Source organism: Macaca nemestrina, chromosome 5, assembly GCF_043159975.1.
Source record: "Macaca nemestrina isolate mMacNem1 chromosome 5, mMacNem.hap1, whole genome shotgun sequence".
In the NCBI taxonomy this organism is placed as follows: Eukaryota; Metazoa; Chordata; class Mammalia; order Primates; family Cercopithecidae; genus Macaca; species Macaca nemestrina.
Window position 1 is genome coordinate 148,317,296 of NC_092129.1, and position 20,027 is coordinate 148,337,322.

At 50.3% G+C, this 20,027-nt stretch overlaps 1 protein-coding gene across 2 annotated transcripts in view; it reads right to left on the reverse strand.

Moving 5' to 3' along the window:
* LOC105474482 (protein kinase C and casein kinase substrate in neurons 1) overlaps positions 1–20,027 on the reverse strand; it is a 68,397-nt gene that overhangs the window by 39,805 nt on the left and 8,565 nt on the right. Inside the window, exon 2 of one of the 2 annotated variants that reach the window (XM_011729162.3) lies at positions 7,421–7,492. The exons of the other annotated variant lie outside the window; for it this stretch is intronic. The gene's annotated coding sequence lies outside the window, so the exon portion shown is untranslated. The remainder of the gene's footprint in view (positions 1–7,420; positions 7,493–20,027) is intronic. 2 annotated transcript variants of the gene reach the window in all.

A 20,027-nucleotide genomic window follows, 5' to 3' on the forward strand; every position in this document is an offset into this window, starting at 1 on the left:
TGGGGAGCATTGGTTCCCCACCAGGCTGCACAACAGAATCAGTGATGTCTGGACCATCAGGGTGACTAAAATGAAAAGACAGATAATATCAAGCGTTGGTGAGGATGCAGAGTAATCAGAACTCTCAAACACTGCTGGTGGGATTGTAAAATGGGATCAGCCATGTTGAAAACTATGCAGCAATCTCTATTGAAGTTCAGCACACATACCCCTTAGACCAGCACTTCCACCCTTGGGCTTACATGCAGCAGAAGTGAGTGCCCAGGCCACCAAAAGACATACACATGAATGCCTGCAGCAGCCATATTCATAGTAGCCCCCCAAAATCCACATGTCCCCCAATAGCTGAAAGACTAAGCAGATACACTGTGTCCAGTGCTATGCCCTGTGCCACCCCAAAGCCCAGCATCAGGGTGAAGACCCTCCATCCCCCAGCTGCAGGGGGTATTTACTGCTGACAGTTCTGAGAGTTCTTTTCCGAGAATTCCCCTCCTCTTGCTGGCCCCCTCCCAGGGGCAACTCATATCCAACAAGTGCTTGACCCAGGCCTGGATCCCTTGCTTGATTCAGGACAACTCTGAAGCGCCCTCCCAGCCCCAGCACTCCATGTGGGATCAACTGAGGCCTGTGTTAAAAGGGCATCTTAGGCCGGGCGCGGTGGCTCAAGCCTGTAATCCCAGCACTTTGGGAGGCCGAGACGGGCGGATCACGAGGTCAGGAGATCGAAACCATCCTGGCTAACACGGTGAAACCCCGTCTCTATTAAGAAATACAAAAAAAAAACTAGCCGGGCGAGGTGGCGGGCGCCTGTAGTCCCAGCTACTCAGGAGGCTGAGGCAGGAGAATGGCGTGAACCCGGGAGGCGGAGCTTGCAGTGAGCTGAGATCCGGCCACTGCACTCCAGCCTAGGCAACAGAGCGAGACTCCGTCTCAAAAAAAAAAAAAAAAAAAAAAAAAGGGCATCTTAGCTCACCCTCTCCCACTCTCTGCCCTGTCCCACTTCCCTATCCTCTTTTCTCATGTGTGTGGTTTTTATTTATTTGTAACTTTTATTTTAGATACAGGTACATGTGCAGGTTTGTTACAAGGCTATATATTGCACCCAGGTAGTGAGCACAGTATCCAATAGGTAGTTTCATGACCCACAGTTCCCTCCTTCCCTCCTCTAGAAGTCCATGGTATCTACTATTCCCATGTTTATATTCTTGGATGCTCAATGTTTAGCTCCCACTTATAAGTGAGCATGCACTGTTTGGTTTTCCGTTTATGCGTTAATTCACTTAGAATTATGGCCTCCAGGCCAGGCACAGTGGCTCGTGCCTGTAATCCCAGCACTTTGGGAGGCTGAGGCGGGTAGATCACTTGAGGTCAGGAGTTCGAGACCAGCCTGACCAACATGGCAAAACCCCATCTCTACAAAAATACAAAATTAGCCGGGCATGGTGGCGCGTGCCTGTAATCCCAGCTACTCAGGAGGCTGAGGCAGGATAATCGCTTGGACCCAGGAGGTGGAGGTTGCGGTGAGCTGAGATCGAGCCATTGTACTCCAGCCTGGGCAACAAGAGCGAAACTCTGTCTCAAAATAAATAACAGTAAATAAAAATTAGCTGGGCATAGTGATGCGCGCCTGTAGCTACAGCTACTGGGGAGGCTGAGGCAGGAGAATTGCTTGAACCCAGGAGGAGGAGGTTGCAATGAGCAGAAATTGCACCACTGCACTACAGCCTGGGCAACAGAGTAAGACTCTGTCCCAAAAAAAAAAAAAAAAAAAAAAAAAAAAAAAAGAATTATGGCCTCCAGCTCCATCCATGTTGCTGCAAAGGACATGATTTTATTCTTTTTCATAGTTGCATAATATTCCACAGTGACATACCATCTCACACCAGTCAGAATGGCTATTATAAAGGTCAAAAAAGAACAGATGCAGGCAAGGCTGAGGACAAAAGGGAACACATATACACTGTTGGTGGGAATGTAAATGAGTTCAGCCACTATGGAGAGCAGTTTAGAGATTTCTTAAAGAACTGAAAACAGAATTACCATCTGACCTGCAACGCTATCACTGGGGCATATGCCCAGAGAAAAACACATCATTCTACCAAAAAGAACATGCATTTGTATGTTCATCTCTACACTAGTCACAATAGCAAAAAAGGGAATCAACATGGTGGATTAAAGAAAATGTGGTGCATTTACACCACGGAGCACACAGCCCTCTCCTTTTATACGTGGTGTTCCAACGAGCACTTCCTAGCGACCCTCCTGCACACAAGTCTCCAAGTCAGAACCTAACCTACCCCAGTTGGTATCAGGACTGATTCTAGGAAGCAGCCTCTGAACCCTGGGACCCAGAAGCTGGGTCGCCCACTGTCGCTGGTGCTAGGAGAGCTGGCACCCAGCAGGTAGCAGGGAAGAGACCGCACTGCAGGGACAAGAGCTCCTGAATTGGAGAGGCCGGGGGAGTGGTAATTAATTATAAAGTCTGTGGAAGGGGATGGCTGTGCTGGGGCCCGCGTGCACTAAAGAAAGACAACGCAAGGCTGAGTGTGACTCAGCACTAATTTAAGGCCAAGTGAGAAAGCCAAGGGCCTCCTTAGCAGCAAATAAATCCTCCTCTCCTGCAGCAGGAGGGGAGGAAAAAGCTGAGGAGCAGGCCAGGGCATAGTTATGAGTGGAGCGTAAAACAGAAGAAGTTCAGTGCTCAGCCCACGATGAGTTGGCTGCGTCAAGTGCAGAACCTGCTTGGGAAAGAGTGAGGTGCGGAAGTGACCCCCGGCGAGCACTCCCCCTGCTTGAAGACTATGCAGATAGGCTCAAGGGCTGGCCCAAGGCCAGGGTGGGACATCAAGTAGGATAAAGGAGAGTCAATCCCATAATACGAGGATTAACACCCTGGCAAGAGGGCTTAACATGCTGCTTGGAGAAAACGAAAGCCCACAGTAGAAGTCACCAGGGATGCGGTGTCAGGCCGCGGAAGAAAGCATCCAAAGGCCTGGAGAAGAGGGCATGCTTGGGTGTCTGCCGTGTCTGGCCAGAAACCCACTCACTATCCGTCTCCTGCAGGAAGGCCGGGCAGCCACCTCATTTACCAAGGCCAACGGGAAAGCCCTAAGAAGCCCAGGTGAATGTCCTTTGAAGACCTGCTAGTTGGAGCTGCAGTTACAGAACTGGGCGCCCTGACAATAGCGGGGATGACGGGATCCCGAAGAAAGAGGCCAGGTGGCGGCGCCTGGTCATCAGAAGCGCAGGCTCAGGAGTCTTCAGGTGGAGGCAGTTACCACCGCTAGCAGCCAGGTCAGAGCTGCTGGACCCGCCAAGCCATGGAAATGGTTCATCGACTCCGTGTCCCAGGGCAAGCCAGATGGGCAGCCAACAAGGACACTGCCCACCCGATGCAATCAAAAGAGTCCAAGGGCTGGGCGTGGTGGCTGACACCTGTAATCCCGGCACTTTGGGAGGCCTAAGTGGGAGGACCCCTTGAGCCTAGGAGTTCAAGATCAGCCTGGGCAACACAGGGAGACCTTGTCTCAAAAAAAAAAAAAAAGTTTTTAAATTAGCCAGGTGTGGTGGTGCATGCCTATGGTCCCAGCTACTCAAGAGGCTGGGGCGGGAGGCTCACTCGAACCCAGAGGTCGAGGCTGCAATCAGTGAGCCCTGATCACACTACTGCACTCCAGCCTAGGTGACAGAGTGAGACCCTGTCCCCCAAAAAAAAACAAAAAAGAGAGAACATCCAAGGCTTGATGATGGGGGTTGACAGCAGTAACCCAATGAAAAGTCCTGATCCTTTGAGAAGTTTCCAGACCTGAGGAAGGTTTCACATCCAACTGACTGAAGGAGAGACCAGGTCCCCAGAAGGAAGGACCCTGCAACCCCCGAATCAGCACATGTGATGATGATTCCATCATCCTTCCTGAGAAGGGCGTACATGCCTTTTACTTGAGTAACCATATGTGGGAGAAAGATGAGTACTCAGGCATTTCAAAGACTGTCAGACACAGGGTCCACATGGACATTGGTCTGGGGACCCAAAGAGGCATCATGGCCCCCTGTTAGGGTGGAAGCATATGGGGGCAGGTGATGAGTGGAGTCCCAGCCCGGCTTTGGCTCACAGGGAGTCCAGTGGATCCACAGGACATCCAGTGGTGGTCTCGCTGGTCCCTGAGTATATAATTGGAATAGACACACATTGCAGAACCCCCACACTGGTGCTTTGGCCCGTGGGGCAAGAGCTACTATGATAGCTCTTGGAAGCCTCTGAAACTGCCTCTGAAACTACCTGCCATCAAAGGAAGTGTGGCTGTGGGTTTTCGACGTCGAACCTGCCGGTCTCACCACACACAGCACCACCCAGCACTGCCGCTGGATGGGGTGATGTAACAGCCCCTTGGATGCAGCTGACCAAGAGCTCTACTGTACAGGATGGTGGCTGTAATTCCTGACAATGTGCTGTATTGTTGAGCATTGCTACAAGAATAGATTTTAAGTGTTCTCACCATAAAAGTATGTGAGGTCATGCATATGTTAATTAGTTTGATTTAGCCATTCCACAATTTCAAAACATCATGTTTCACACCATAAAAATATACTTTTTTTTTTTTTTTTGAGACAAACTCTCACTCTATCAACTCTCAGGCTGGAGTGCAGTGGCACCATCTCAGCTCACTACAACCTCCACCTCCCTGGCTCCAGCGATTCTCCTGCCTCAGCCCCCCAAGTAGCTGGAACTACAGGCACACGCCACCACACCTGGCTAATTTTTGTATTTTTAGTAGAGACAGGGTTTCACCATGTTGCCCAGGCTGGTCTTGAACTTCTGAGCTCAAGTGATCCGCCTGCCTCGGCCTCCCAAAGTATTAGGTTTATGGGTGTGAGCCACTGTGCACAGCCAATACAGACAATTTTTACTTGTCACTTTAAAAAATAATAGGCCAGGTAAGGTGGCTCATGCCTGTAATCCCAGCATTCTGGGAGGCCAAGGCGGGAGGATTGCTTGAGCCCAGGAACTCAAGACCAGCCTGGGCAACAAATCAACCAACCAGTCAATCAAATAAATAATAATAAAAAGATGCAGATGAGGTGTCAGCTTGGAGCTGATCCCCTGCAAGGGTGGTGAGCTGTCTTCTGGAACACGGCGCACACTGTAATGACTACTGCATGGTGCTGAGTCCCTAATGGGACCAGAATAGATGCGTCTAAGAACTACAGAGTAGAAGTAGGAAGAGCCCCACTCACCATCACACCCAGGGACAACTCTGGGCACTGCGAGGTTAGAAATCCTGGTTCCCAAAGGGAAAATAGTTCCACCAAGAGACAGCAAGAGTCAGATTAAACTTTCAGCTATAACTACCACCACTTCCCTTCAGGTCCCTTGTGGCAAGAAACCAGCAGGGAAAAAACAACAACAACACAGAGTCACCATCCTGGCAGGAATAACTGGCCCTGATCATCCACAGGCGCCTTCTGTAAAAGCCTCACACTGTTTGTACAGCAAGGGCCAGGGAAGAAGAATAGCATTGGCAGCCAGGCAATTCCCTGGGACATCTCTTGGTGCTCCCTTGCCTGGTATTGATGGGAAATGGGCAAGGGCAATGGTCATGGTTTGAGAAGAGCAGGAAGGTCAGAGACTCAGACTCCCTCAGACATGAGGGGCCGGGTCCCCTCACAAGGTAAGCCACCTAGACCAACAGAGGTGCTAGCCAAGGTCAGGGTCACTGAGGAGGGAGATTACAAGTGTCTGTTGTGGCCCAGAGTCCTGCTGCAGCAGCAGGACTGTCGCTCGTCTCACTGACCTTCCCCTTATTAGCTTCCCCAGGAAAAGAGACCAACCAGGACTCTGAAGAAGCTGTTCCCAGGTGGGATTAATTATGATAAGGGCTCAGATTTCCAAGTAGTGCGAGGGGCAGGCTGCGGTGGGTGCTGTAGGTTTGCCACCTCCTCAGGGTGAGGTCGCTTTTGACCCCAGCTGTTGGGGGTGTTGCCTGCTGATGGCCCACGCCTGAGTCCTTCTCTGGGCAATTCCCTGGGCTGAAGGGAGCCCCCTCGTCCAAGGTTATGCCTCCTCCCCAGAGACAGCCTGCACTGACCAGTGACTGCACTGACCAGTGACTGCACTGACCAGCCGCACTGACCAGTGACTGGTCAATGCGGGGGTGCAAAGCCTTGGCCCCTTGCCTTAATATGATATGATGTTTAAGAGTCACCCCAGCTTCAGGGCTCCATGTGGGGTCAGCTGAGGCCTCTACTGTGACTTCTCCTTCAGCCCAGTCCTCCATCCTTCAATCCTGTTGATTCCAGCAGCAACCTCCTGAATCCAAACCTCCTGCATCCAAACCTTCAGCTCAGACTATTTTTTCCAGAGACTAGACCTACGCCAACTACACAGTGGTGGAGAAGGGCAAACCACTCAGCCCACCGGAGCACGGCGGACTCTCACAGATGGAGCACTGAGCGTCAAACAGCACATTCCACGTGATTCCATGTCTATGAAGTTCCAGAACAGGCAAACCTGGTCCTGACAGGAGAGTGGTTACCAGGGGCAGACATGAACTGGGAAGGGGCAGGAGGGAACCTTCTGGGATGCGGGATCCTGTTCTGTGTAGTGGCTCATGTTCACTGACATGCACTTTGTACTTTAATTAATTAACTGATGGATTGATCGAGACAGGGTCTCACTCCATCGCCCAGGCTGGAGTACAGTGGTACAATCATAGCTCACTGCAGCCTCAACCTCCCTGGGCTTAGCTGATCCTCCCACCTCAGCCTCCTAAGCAGCTGGGATTACAGGCGCACACACCCAGCTAATTTTTTTTTTTTTTTGCGGGGGGTACAGACCAGTGCCATGTTGCCCACACTGGTCTCAAACTCCTGAGTTCAAGTAATTTGCCTGCCTCAGCCTCCCAAGGTGCTGGGATTACAGGCGTGAGCCACCACACCCAGCTATATCTCAATTTAAAAAATACCAATGCCCAGGCCCCAGCCCAGTTAAATCAGAAAATTCTAATGTGCGGCCAGGGTCCAGAAGACCCTAGGCTGGGGTCTGCGGCAGCGGAGACAGGCGCTGTCCCGACGTGCAGAGCGGCTCCAAGGCAGGAGGAGAGAGAGGAGCCCACGGAGCAGGGCCCCGGAAGGCAGCCTTACACGGCTGACAGGGTAGCGGTGGGAGCAGAGTGGCCCAGGTGTGTTGTGCCCATAGAGCTTAGGGGAGGGAGGAAGAGGACCAGCAATGACAACGTCACCTTCTCGCTGTCTGGCCTTGGGACATCACTTTCCCTGTCTGGACCCCAGTGTCCTCCCTGCTGGTGCAGCACTGGACTGGAATGGGAGGCGGGAGGGACAGGGTGTAGTCGAATCCCAGTTCCATACCCCATGCCCTCCAGGCCCCGTTCAGACCTCAGTCCTGCCCTAGCTGGCAACTTACCTGGCCCCCTTCCTGTTTTCTCATCTGCAGAGCGGGGGTGATGGCGCCTACTTCACCCGGTGGCTGTGAGAACTGCATTGGAGACAAATATTTTACAACACCTCCTCCTCCCTCCCTCTCAGCTGACAGCTGTGCCGCTTATTTCTCTGAGAAAAAGGGAGGCACCTAGAGACACTGCGGCCCCACACCCACCTCACCCCACCCCTAGGCCCTGCCGCCCTCCCCCTGGGTTCCCAGGCCCCCTGTCCCTCCACCCCTCACCCCTTAGGCTGGGCACTCCTGCTGCCGGGCTGGGATGTGCTCTCCCCTCTCCCGAATGATTGGTTTTCCCTCACATAGAATCTGTCCCATCCAGAGAGAATCATGCTGTTGTTTCTCTCATTTAAGAGAAAGTCAAAAGGGTCCCCTAGACCGCCCAGTGCCCCCCACGTTGTGGGCCCATGTGTCTCCTCCCTCCGGTGGCAGAGGACACTCCTGGAAAGGCCCGCCCATCCTCTCCACCTCCACTCCCTCCGAAGCCTTTCCAGTCGGCCTCTGGCCCTCACCAGCCACTGCTGACCCCCATGGCCAGTCTCCAGTCCTCCTCCTTGGCAGCACGCTGTCCACCCTGGCACCCATGCCTCCGGGCTCCTCAGACACCACACTCCCACTCTGTGTCGCACCTCCGTCTCCCTGGGTGGGCCCTCACAGGGCCAGGACTCAGGCCTGGGGCCTCTTCTCTTCTCCACTCATGTCTACTCCCTCTGGGATCTCATCAGAGCAGGGGCCTTAGATCTCCCTGAACTCCAGCCTCACACATCCACCCACCTCCTCAACAGCCCCACTTGGATGTAGGCACTTACCATGTCCCCATCTGACAGCCCCCAGCCTGCCCCAACGCTGGCCTTTGCCATCTCAGGACACAACACCACTGTTCACCCAAGAACTTAGGAATCTCCCTCACCCTACACCCCGCTGACTCTCCCTTCAAAATATACGCAGAATCCAGCCACCTCTCACCTGTCGGCCACAGACGCCAGGGTCTGCCCCAGCCCCCTCTCCCACCCGGAGGGCTGTGTGGCCTTCTAATGAGCCCCCCTGCTTCCACCCTCGCCCCCTACTGTCTATCTGCCAGACGGCAGCTGCAGTCATCTTTTTAAAACATAAATAATGTCACTAAAGTTGATACACAACCCCCCACTGCTAAATTTGACTGGCTTTTTTTAAAATTGAAAAATAAAAACACAAATATAATTTTGACACATCACACCCCTGCCGAAACCCTCCAGCGAGTGACTCACCCATCTGAGAACAGGTTGGCTGTGCCTCCGGGCCCCAACCTGTTGACTCATCCTCCCCCACTCCCCACGACCACTCTCCACGCCTCACTCCACCCCAGACCCCCTGTGCTTCCTCTTCCCTGCCTCGGAGCTAGCACCTGCGGCTTCCTGTCCCGAGATCCTCCTCCCTTGATATCTGCAGGGCACATTTCCTTGCGTTAAGTCTCTGATTCATGATCCTGACCCCCACTTTTGCCCCATCCAGAACAGCCAGCCCATGCCCCACACCCCTTACTTAAACCCTCACCCTGCCTTATTTTTCCTTTGTAACACTTGTCACTTCCTAATATATTTGTGTGTGTATGTGGATATATATATTTTTTAATTAATAGATTTTATTTTTTAGAGCAGTTTTAGGCTCACAGAAAAATTGACTAGAAAGTACAGAGAGTTCCCATACACCCCCTCCCACCCACACAGTAGCCACCCTTACTGTCCATACCGTGCATCTATGTGGTACATTTGTTAGGACTGATGAACCTACACTGACACATCATTATCACCCAGAGTCCATAGTTTACATTAGGGTTCACTCTTGGTGGTGTGTATTCTATAGGTTTGACTATAGGTTGATGACAGGTAACTACCATTGTAGTATCATACAGAAAAGTTGCCCTGCCCTAAAAATCCTCTGTGCTTTCTACCTATTTATCTCTCCCTGCCCCACCCCAATCTCTGATAACCACTGATCTTTTCACTATCTCCATAGTTTTTCCTTTTCCAGAATGTCACCTAGTTGGAATCACACAGTATGTGGCCTTTTCAGGTTGGCTTCTTTCACTTAGTAAAACGTATTTAAGGTTCCTCCTTGTCTTTTCATGGCTTGATAGCTCATTTATTTTGAACACTGAATAATATTCCATTGCCAGGATGTGCCACAGTTTATATAACCATTCGCCTACTGAAGGACATCTTGATTGCTTCTAAATGTTGGCAATGAAATGTCTTGACATTCACAGGACACAGCAGCATGATAAAGGCCCTGATGGGCCGGGCACAGTGGCTCACGCCTGTAATCCCAACACTTTGGGAGGCTGAGGCGGGTGGATCACGAGGTCAGGAGTTCGAGGTCAGCCAGACCAAGATGGTGAAACCCCATCTCTACTAAAAATACAAAAATTAGCCAGGCACGGTGGCAGGTGCCTATTATCCCAGCTACTCAGGAGGCTGAAGCAGGAGAATCGCTTGAACCAGGGAGGCAGAGCTTGCAGTGAGGCGAGAATGTGCCACTGCACTCTAGCCTGGGCGACAGAGCAAGACTTCATCTCAAAAAAAAAAAGGCCCTGATGAGGCCTACACTGAAGAGCACCCTTTACTTGGGTTGAACCTAAAAGTAAATTTACCAAATTTGACCACGGACAATCTGTCCAGGTGCTACCTCCCACCTCCTGGGTGCCATAGGAGCTCACACTAGGATGACAAGTCCCCTCTCTCAGCTGGGGCAGCCCATAAAGTCCTTGAAGGGGCTGAGCGTGGTGGCTCACGCCTGTAATCCCAACACTTTGGGAGGCCGAGGCAGGTGGATCACCTGAGGTTGAGAGTTCGAGACCAGCCTGACCAAAATGGAGAAACCCCGTCTCTACTAAAAATTAAAAATTAGCCTGGCATGGTGGCACATGCCTGTAATCTCAGCTACTCGGGAGGCTGAGGCAGGAGAATCGCTTGAACCCGGGAGGCGGAGGTTGCAGTGAGCCGAGATCACACCATTGCACTCTAGACTGGGCAACAGGAGTAAAGCTCTGTCTCAAAAAAAAAAAAAAGAAAAAAAGTCCTTGAAGGAGAAAGACTGTGGCTAAGAGCCACAGAGCAGGGCGCCAGAACCCACGTAAAGGGAGCAGTGGAATTTGGAGATTTGGAGCACGTGTGCCCAGCTGGGGTGAGGACCCCTAGAGGAGCAGTAGGAACTAAACTGCGACCCAACTCTGGTGCCCACAGGCTATGTGGCCCTGCGCAAGCCACTCCCCTCCTCTGTCCTGCAGCATTACTGCAAGATGAAGGGGCTGAGCAAGGTTGGTCCTACAGCCCAGGGCCCTTTGTCCAGAGCTTCAGAGGCTCTTGGATGGGACCTTAGGTTGACTTCTAGAATTCAAAAAGTCTGGGTCGGGCATGGTGGCTCACGCCTGTAATCCCAGCACTTTGGGAGGCCAAGGTGGGCAGATCACTTGAGCCCAGGAGTTCGAGATCAGCCTGGATAACATGGCAAAACTCCGTATCTACTGAAAATACAAAACATTAGCCAGGTGTGGTTGCTTACACCTGTAGTCCCAGCTACTTGGAAGGCTGAGGTGGGAGGATCCCTTGAACCCAGGAAGTCGAGGCTGCAGGGAGCCATGATTGTGCCACTGCACTCCAGCCTGGGCAACAAGAGTGAGACCCTGTCTCAAAAAAAAAAAAAAAAAAAAAAAGGTTAAACATGGAGTTGGCCAGGCACTGTGGCTCACAACTGTAATCCCAGCACTGTGGGAGTGGGAGGCCAAAGTGGGCAGACCACCTGAGGTCAGGAGTTCAAGACCAGCCTGGCCAACATGGCGAAACCCTGTATCTACTAAAAAATACAAAAATTAGCCGGGCGTGGTGGCAGGCACATGTAATCCCAGCTACTCAGGAGGCTGAGGTAAGGAGAATTAATTGAACCCAGGAGGCAAGAGAAGGTTGCAGTGAGCCGATATCATGACATTGCACTCCAGCCTGGGCAACAGAGTGAGACTCCATCTCAAACAAAAAAAACAAAAGGCCGGGCGCGGTGGCTCAAGCCTGTAATCCCAGCACTTTGGAAGGCCGAGGCGAGCGGATCACAAGGTCAGGAGATCGAGACCACAGTGAAACCCCGTCTCTACTAAAAATACAAAAAATTAGCCGGGCGCGGTGGCGGGCGCCTGTAGTCCCAGCTACTCAGGAGGCTGAGGCAGGAGAATGGCATGAACCCGGGAGGCGGAGCTTGCAGTGAGCTGAGATCCGGCCACTGCACTCCAGCCTGGGGGACAGAGCAAGACCCCGTCTCAAAAACAAACAAACAAAAAAAAAAAAACAAAAAAAAAAAAACAAAAAAAAAAAACAAAAACATAGTTACCATACGACCCAGCAATTCTACTCCTAGGTATATATCCAAGAGAAATGAAAACACATGTTCACAGAAAAACACGCATATAAATGCTCTTAGATGCATTATTCATAAAAACCAAAAAGTGGAAACAACTCAAATGTCCATCAATGGATGAACGGATAAACAAAACGTAGTATATTCACACAAGGCAATATGAATCAACCATGAAAAGGAACGCAGTAGTTGCACGCTACAAAGAGGGGTGACCCTTAGAAACATTATACTAAGTGAAAGAAACCAAGGCCGTGCGCGGTGGCTCACGCCTGCAATCCCAGCACTTTGAGAGGCCGAGGCAGGCAGATCAGCTGAGGTCAGGAGTTTAAGACTAGCCTGCCCAACATGGTGAAATCCCATGTCTACTAAAAATACAAAAATTAGCCAGGCAGGGTGGCACGTGCCTGTAATCCCAGCTACTTGGGAGGCTGAGGCAGGAGAATCTCTTGAACCCGGGAGGTGGAGAGATGGCAGTGAGCTGAGATTATGCCACTGCACTCCAGCCTGGGCAACAGAGCAAGACTCCTTCTCAAAAACACAAAAACATAGGCCAGGTGTGGTGGCTCACGCCTGTAACCCCAGCATTTTGGGAGGCCAAGGTGGGCAGATCACCTGAGGTCAGGAGTTCAAGACCATCCTGACCAACCTGGAGAAACCCCATCTCTACTAAAAATACAAAATTGGCCAGGTGTGGTGGTGCATGCCTGTAATCCCAGTTACTCGGGAGGCTGAGGCAGGAGAATCGCTTGAATCCAGGAGGCAGAGCTTGCGGTGAGCCGAGATCACACCATTGCACTCGAGCCTGGGCAACAAGAGCGAAATTCCGTCTCAAAACAAACAAACAAACAAACAAAAAAAGAAGCCAGTGACAAAAGGCTCATATGATTCAATTTATGTGAATCTTCCAGAATAAGCAAATTTATAGAGACAGAAAGTTGTTTGGTGGTTTCCAGAGCTGAGGGAGGGGGAATTAGGAAGTAGCTGTTAATGGATATGGAGTTTTTGTTTGGAGTTATGGAACATTCTGGAATTAGATAGTGGTTACCCAACTTTGTAAATATACTAAAAGCCACTGAAGTGTACATTTGAAAAGGGTAAATATTATAGTATATGAATCATATTTCAATAAAAAAATATGTTTATATAAAAGATCCACAGCTCCTTGGAGAGCTGGCTGAGTCCAGCTCTGAGGAACATGGAACATCTTCACACCAGAAAGCACGGGCATTTCCAAAGACTGGTGTTAACATATGAAAAGGATGTCAGAAGCCGGGCGCGGTGGCTTGCGCATGTAATCCCAGCACTTTGGGAAGCCAAGGTGGCTGGATCATTTGAGATCAGGAGTTTGAGACCACCCTGGCCAACATGGTGAAATCCCATCTAAAGATACTGAAGATCCAAAAATTAGCCAGGCATGGTGACGCACACCTGCAGCCCCAGCTACTCGGGGGGCTGAGGCAGAAGAATCACTTGAACCCAGGGAGGTGGAGGTTGCAGTGAGCTGAGATGACACCACTGCACTCCAGCCTGGGCAACAGAGTGAGAACTTGTCTAAAAACAAAGAAAAGAAAGAAAGAAAATGATGTCAGAGTCCACTTGAAGAAGTTCCCACTGGCCAAAGATGAGACAATTTGAGCATTACTGAGAATAATGAGTGCAAGTGCTAAAATACATCAAATTTATAAAAATCCATAATGATAATGAAAACCAAATTCCAAAAAAAAAAAGAAAAAAAGGCTGCAAGTAACCACATATCTGCAAGAATGTGGGCCACTGGATTCTGCACACACTGCTTTGTGTAGGTGTGATTTGGTACAAGCACTCTGGAAAACAGTTTCACATTATCTATAAGGTTGAAGATCGCATACCCCATGACCTAGTGATTCCATTCCTTTGCATAAACCCTGAAGAGCTGCATGCATATGTTTACCTGGGGATATGTATACAGCAGAAATTTTTTTTTAAGTACTTTTTATTTTATGCCTTCATGGAAGCCAGCAGAACTTTTCCTAGTAGACAGAAATCAGAAAAAAACCCTGATGTCTGTAAACAGACTAGACAAGTATATCATGGTTTATTCACATATTAGAAACTATTATATATAAGGAAAAATGAGATGCCAGGTACAGTGGCTCATGCCTGTAATCCCAGCACTTTGGGAGGCCGAGATGGGCAGATTGCTTGAGCCCAGGAGTTGAAGACCAGCCTGGGCAACATAGGGAGAGTCCCATCTCTACAAAAAAAGTTTAAAATTACCTGGGTGTGGTGGTGCACACCTGTGGTCTCAGCCACTTGAGAGGCTGAGGTGGCAGAGGTTTTGAGCCCGGGAGGCAGAGGTTACACTGAGCCGTGATGGCACCACTACACTCCAGCCTGGGTGACAGGGTGAGATCCTTTCTCAAAAAAAAAAAAAGAAAAGAAAAGAAAATGAAAGGACTGATGCTACAAATAACAACCCAGATGCCTGGTAAAAAGAAAATGTTAGTTTAAAAAAAGAACAAACTTTAGATTCCAGGAGTGGAGGCTCATGCCTGTAATCCCAGCACTTTGGGAGGCCGAAGTGGGTGAATCACCTGAGGTCAGGAGTTCGAGACCAGCCTGGCCAACATGGTGAAACCCCATCTCCATTAAAAATATAAAAATTAGCTGGGCGTGGTGGCATGTGCCTGTGGTCCCAGCTACTATAGAGGCTGAGGCAAGAGAATCACTTGGGCCCAGGAGGCGGAGGTTTCAGTGAGCTGAGATTGTGCCACTGCACTCCAGCCTGGGTGACAGAGCAAGACTCTGTCTCAAAAAGTAATAATAATAATAATAAAATTAAAAATAAAATTAAAAAGAACAGACTTTAATGAAATACATAATTCATTACTTAAAATTTAAAAAGACCAAGTGTGGTGGCTCATGCCTATAATCCCAGCACTTTGAGAGGCCGAAGCAGGATGATCACTTGAGCCCAGGAGTTCAAGGCCAGCCTGGGCAACAGAGGGAATCCCCATTTCTCTAAAAAAAAAAAAAAGAAAATAAATTAAAAAGACAGCTGGGCATGGTGGTGCACTCCTGTGGCACCAGCTTCTCAGAAGGCTGAGGTGGGAGGATTGCTTGAGCCCAGGAGCTTGAGCCTAAATGGGCCAAGATCACGCTACTGTGCTCCAGCCTGAGCAAGACTCTGTTTCAAAAAAGAAAGAAAGAAAGAAAAATCAGAAAATTCAAAAAGAAACAGAACTCTTTGGTTTTGGATGCATACTTAGGTGATAAACCAAAAACAAAGCAGTGAATAACCCTAACGATCTAGAATGGCGGGTTCCAATTGGGGAGGCAGGGGCTTGTGATGGGAAAGGGTCTGAGGGGGTCCTTTGGTGCTGTGGCAATGTTCGGATTTGTTTTACCTACATGATGGAGACACTGGCTTTATATTAAATTTGTTAAAATGTTGCTGTGGTTTGAGTGTGTCCCCTCCAAAACACATGTTGAAATTTGATTCCCAATGTGGCTGTGTTGGGAGGCAGGGCCTAGTGAGAGGCATTTGGATTACAGGGCACTGTCCTCAGGACTAGATTAATGCCACCTTGCGGGAGCGCTGTGGGAACGGATTAGTTCCCATGAGAGCACGCTGTTATAAAGTGAGCCTAGCCTCTCGTCTGTGTCTCTTTTGCATTTGCCCACTGTCGCTCTGGCACCTGCTCCTGTCATATTAGAATGCAGCCAGGTGGTCCTCACCAGAAGCCACGCAGACCCGACGCCATGCTGCTTGGACTTCTCAGCCTCCAGAACTGTGAGCCAAATAAGCTCCTTGTCCTTTTAAATTACCCAGGCTCAGGTATTCTGTTATAGCAACACAAAAAAGACTAAGACAAATGTACAACCTATTTTATATATGTTTATATTTTAAAAAAGAAAAAAATATTCATTGGTCACCATTGGAAGTTGCTATAGCACCAACTCATTTCTTTAAAAATGGATAAATAGGCTGAGTGCAGTGACTGACACCTGTAATTCCAGCACTTTGGGAGGCCAAGGGGAAGGCCGATCACAAGGTCAGGAGTTCGAGACCAGCCTGACCAACATATGAAACTCCATCTTTACTAAACACACAAAAATTAGCCAGGAGTGGTGGCGCGTGCCTGCAATCAGCTACTCAGGAGCCTGAGCCAGGAGAATCACTTGAACCCGGGAGGTGGATGTTGCAGTGAGCTGAGATGGTGCCACTGCACTCCAGCCTGGGTGACAGAGCTAGACTCCATCTCAAAAAAAAAAAAAAAAAAAAAAAAGATAAATAGGCTCAGCGTGGTGGCTCACGCCTGTAATCCCAGCACTTTGGGAGCCTGAGGTAGGTGGATCACAAGGTCAAGAGTTCAAGACCATCGTGGCCAATATAGTGAAACCCCGTCTCTACTAAAAACACAAAAAATTATCCAGGCACAGTGGCATGCACCTGTAGTCCCAGCTACTCGGGAGGCTGAGGTAGGAGAATCACTGGAACCCGGGAGCCAGAGGTTGCAATGAGCCAAGATCACACCACTGCACTCCAACCTGGGCGACAGAGCGAGACTTTGTTTCAAAAAAAAAAAAGGATAAAGGGGCCGGGCTTGGTGGCTCATGCCTGCAATCCTAGCACTTTGGGAGGCTGAGGCGGGAGGATTACTTGGGCCCAGGAGTTCAAGACCAGCCTGGGCAACATGGGGAGACCCTGTCTCTACAAAAAAAAATAGCCAGGCTTGGTGGCACAGAGCTGCAGTCCCAGCTACTGTGGAGGCTGAATTGTGAGGATCGCTGAAGCCCAGGAGGTTGAGGCTGTGGTAAGCTAAGATCATGCCACTGCTTTCCAGCCTGGGCAACAGAGTAAGACCCTGTCTCAAAAAGCAAACCAAAAAAAGGATGAAGGGAAGGAATGGAGCCTTTATCCTTCAGTATGCACCATGTTTCAGAATAACAAAATAGGTGAAGAGGAATAGTTCTTCGTAGAAGTCTAGCTCATAAATACAAACAAAATGATCAAATTAGAAAAAAAGTAACCATCTGGAGAGGAGAAAGTGTGATGGAAATCGGACTTGAGCTTGCAGTAAAGATGAGATGGCCAGAGCCCTCAGGGGTCCTCATCTTTCTGTGCCCCTGGTCCCCCAGCTGTTGCAGGGAGTGCCTGTTCCCTGCAGACCACAATACCCCAGCAGGCCACACCCACAGTGAGATGGACATGATTCTCTTTCTTTCTTTCTTTCTCTTTCTTTCTTTCTTTCTTTCTTTCTTTCTTTCTTTCTTTCTTTCTTTCTTTCTTTCTTTCTTTCTTTCTTTCTTCTTTCTCTCTCTCTCTCTCTCTCTCTTTCTTTCTTTCTCTTCTTTCTTTTCTCTTCTCTTCTCTTTTCTTTTCTTAATAGAGACAGCATCTCCCTATGTTGCCCAGGTTGGTCTTGAACTCCTGGGCTCAAGCAATCCTCCTGCTTTGGCCTCCCAAAGTGCTGGAATTACAGGCATGAGCCACCACGCCCGGCCTGGACATGCTCATTTGCCTATGTTTCACATACTATTTCATGTCCAAAATTCACACAAATATTCCTGAAGTTCTGCCAAGAGAGGCACAGTCCCTCGGTGCAGCCCCTGGAGGAAGCCCACAGGGCTGATGTTTGGAACAGAGTGCTGGCCTCCTCTGCCACAGCCCAAATAAGCAACGGTCAGAGAGGCCCGAGGGCCAGGGAACAAGGGGGTCCTCGGGGGAGAAGGGAAATCCCGAGCTGACACAGGCCTGGAGTGCCCACCCCCGAGCTACTGCCTCATAGACGCCCATTACCAAGGCAGTCCTGGGGGGTGCCCTCTCCACCCTTACATTCCTCAGGTGGCAATTTTGTGATTTGGTTGCTCCCTGTCCAAATTGTCTTGGCCCTGTTTGGCAGGAAAGAAGGAAGTCCCCTGTGATTTGCCACCCGCCCCCGGCCCTGTCCAGGGGCCCCCAAGCTGAGCCAAGCCAGCTTTGCAGCTTACCAGGACAGCTGGCGCAAGGGGGAGGGGCCCTCAACACCCAGGCCATGCTGGGGCTGGCAGAAAGGTCCACCCAGCTGTCAGGGCCAATGACAAGGGGCTGGCAAGGGGGCAGAGGCAGGGATCCTGGGCCCTGTAGGGTAGGGGAGGCCCCTATTAGAGGTGCCCCGTCTGGGGCAGGGCCAAGTGGGGCAGGTGAGATGGCGGCCAGTCATCCAACACCTGAGGAGCAGGCAGCAGTGGCAGCCCAGTGTCCGATGAAGCTGATGATAGAGGTGACACCAGATATCCTGCTGGTGGTGGCGGGGGAGCGTGGGGAGGGCTGGGGAAGGGGCTGCAGGAAGCGGGAGAGCCAAATTTAGCCCCATGCTTTCGAATCCCAGCTCTATCACACGCTCACCGAGAGACCTCGGCAGGGAGCTGCAAGTCCCTCCGCAGCCTCAGCTTACCCATCTGAAGATGGAGTGCTATGAAGGCAAAGGGGAGCCTGGCACAGTGCTAGCACATAGTTCATGCTCAATAGACATCGTGTTGTCATTATGGAAGCTGGGACTGCTGAGGGCTCAGTAGGGGTAACCACAGTGGTGGCGGCTAAATACTGGGCAGATCCACTGACCGGCAACTCCAGGGACAAGGACACAGTGTATGTCATTCACTGCTGAATGGCCCGACGCCTAGTTCAGCACACAGCACACCACACGCAATACATATTCATTTAACATTCAAAATGATGAACGCGTGAGAGTAAAACTACAAACCAGCAGCCACTAAGACGGCTTGTCAGCTAATCAGAGGATCCAGAGTGAGAATCTGAGCTTAAATCTAACCGCTTCCTGGCTGTGCAACCTCAAGCAAGTCATTTCAGCCCTGAGAACCTCAGCTTCCTCGTCTAGGAAATGGGAATAATGATCATTAATAAATGCCATCCCCACAGGCTTGTGGCAAGGCTCAAAGCAGAAATGGATATGGAAATAGAGGGGGTACTGCCAGTGTCATTCTATCAGGTGGGGTACCCATCTCTCAGCAGCTGTGGGTGCTGGCTGCCAACAGCTCACAGCTGCCCCCTTCCCCTGAGAGCTGCCCTCAGCTTACAGGAGCTGCCTCATCTGGAGATGCAGGGGAAGGCTAGGCCCTTCCCTGGGAGCAGCTTGCAGACAACGACCACCTGCTAAGGGGTGACAAAGGTCTGGCCCCTTGTCTGGAGGAAGGTAACCCTGTGAGACTAGCTGTTCATAATCTAGAGCTCTCTGTGGGATCCTAGCTGTAAGCACATCTTTTCCTGCTCTAATATGAGCATGCCTGCAATAAGTCATTTGCCCGGGAATTCCTGTCTCAGCTCTGCTTCCAGAAGACCAGACCTGAGACAGGAAGTATTTTGTAAACAATGACACACTAGGCACAAATATGTGTTTTTAAATTTTTTTTTTTTTTTAAATTTTAGGAAACATTGAAAGTAGAGGAGTTAGCAATGTGAGAGGAGGAGGCGGTCAGCTCTGTGGGCAGGGGTGAGGGGAAGGGGAAGGCCAGTCATGCTGCTCTGCCCCCACCCAAACCCTGCCTTCATGGAACGCTTGGGCAGGTAAGGGAGACAGACAAGAAACCAACAAGAGCATAATGTCAGGGATAAGTGCTATGAAGATGATAAAGTAGGATCAGGGGATGGGGGACAACGAGGGCTATTTTTGATGAGACGGTCTGGGAGGCCTCTCTGAGAGGGTGATGTGGGTGGAGATGTGAACATCATGAGCCATGCAGGCCTTTGGGGAAGAGAATTCCAGGCATAGGGAATAGGAGTGCAAAGGCCCTGGGGTAGGGTGTTTGAGGGGCCCAAGAAATGACCTGGGGATCAGTGAGGCTAGGATGTACAAGAGGAGGTCTGAGGTACTGGGCAGCCGGATCACATAGGGCCTTGTAGGCAATTATAGGGCTGTTTTTTTTTTTTAATTTTTTTCTGAGACAGAGTCTTACTCTATCACCCAGGCCGGAGTGCAGTGGTACAATCTCAGCTCACTGCAACCTCCACCTCCCAGGTTTGAGAGATTCTCCTGCCTCAGGCTCCCGCGTAGCTGGGACTACAGCTGTGTGCCACCATGCCCGGCTAATTTTTGTAATTTTAGTACAGATGAGGGTTCACCATGTTGGCCAGGCTGGTCTCGAACTCCTGACCTCAGGTGATCCACCCACCTCGGCCTCCCAAAGTGCTGGGATTACAGGCATGAGC